This window comes from Sphaeroforma arctica, assembly GCF_001186125.1.
Source record: "Sphaeroforma arctica JP610 unplaced genomic scaffold supercont1.1223, whole genome shotgun sequence".
Taxonomy (NCBI): domain Eukaryota; class Ichthyosporea; order Ichthyophonida; genus Sphaeroforma; species Sphaeroforma arctica.
In genome coordinates this window covers 17,710-19,349 of record NW_014039335.1, presented here as the reverse complement: position 1 = coordinate 19,349, position 1,640 = coordinate 17,710, and positions in this window count along the sequence as shown.

Here is a 1,640-nt window from a genome sequence, read left to right as displayed (position 1 = left end):
CCGCATTACTGTCAATACACGTACACCTTACCATCATTCTGCATTACAGCCAATGGACGTACTCCTTACCATCATTCTGCATTATTGCCAATGCACTTACACCTTACCATCATTCTACATTACTGTGTGTCTCATGTTGCTTTGTACAGGTGCTCAGATATAGAAAAGATACAAGCATATGCTCTGGCGAAGGATGCGCAAAAGAAGCAGAAGGAAAAGGACAAGCACAGGCAAGCTGTGGAGGCCGACAGCACCACCCTCAAAGCATGGTAGGGCATCAGATAAATGGCTCGGTTGGTGTATGTGTGCGTCTACAAACATACACTGAGTTTCTAAGGGGATTATAGACCACACTCTGTATCCATATACACAACCAACAAACCTAATGCACAGTATAATGCTAACCGCGAATATGGATTGAGATAGAGATATAGGGTCATCGACTGTACAATCCCAATGGCAGGTGTTCTGGAATGCGCTGCTGAAGTAGTAATTGTTATTCGTTTAATGGATGAAGACGGAATGACACTCGTCTGGCCAAGTACATGGACTACACCAGTGTCACAGAGCACACGCCGCAGACACTGAGTGTTACTATCTCTAACCACTCGCATGCATGTAGCGCACACGTGTCTATACACACAGGTGCAATGGCTGCTCCATATGCTGCATAGCAGACCTCATTGATAAGCACAACACGTTTGTAGTGTGTCAGCAGTTCACAAGCACCTACCAAGTGTCAACGTTGATTCTGGTTATGTGTTTATGTTAGTCCTGTTAAGTGTGACTGTTAGTTCTGTTAAGTATTAGCGTTAGTTCTGTTGAGTGTTAACGTTAGTTCTGTTAACTGTTAACGTTATTCCTGTTATGTGTTAACGTTAGTTCTGTCATCACCTTCATCCCACACACTCAGGGAACTCAATGGCAAACAAGTGGGACAGTTGTGGATGCTCACCAAACCACTGCTGCGCAATCAACTGCTGGCGGCTGGGCTGACGTATGAGGACAAAGAAGGTATTCTTAGTTGCCCCTTGGAGAAGTTTGGATAAGCAACGCTACCTACACGGCCTACCTACAGTTGGAGATATTAGTATATGTAACGCTACCCACACTGCCTACCTACAGTTGGAGATATTATGATAAGTAACGCTACCGATTTATGTACCTCACCATTTCTGCTTAGTTTTAGGGTTTTTGTCTCACTGTTTCTGCTTAGTTTTACGGTTTTAGGGGTACTCCCCCAACATTTCTATAGTATTAGGGTTTTAGGGGTTTTGCCTCACCATTTCTGCTTAGTGTTAGTGTTTGATGGATTGAACCTCACCTTTTCTGTGTATTGACTGCGCAGATGAGACTGAGCTGATCAGTCGACTGGCCACTCACCTGCGATCCAAAAAACCACTGCTCATCACCAGCGGCCCATACAAAGACACGGGCGAGCAGCCCTTGATAGGCAATGACCTGGGGTATGTGAGCATGCCATGTGCTGATTGGCAATGACCTGGGATATGTGTATATGCCATGTGCTGATTGGTAATGACCTGGGGTATGTGTGCATGCCATGTGTTGATTGGCATTGACCTGGGGTATGTGTGCATGCCATGTGTTGATTGGTAATGACCTGGGGTATGTGTGTATGA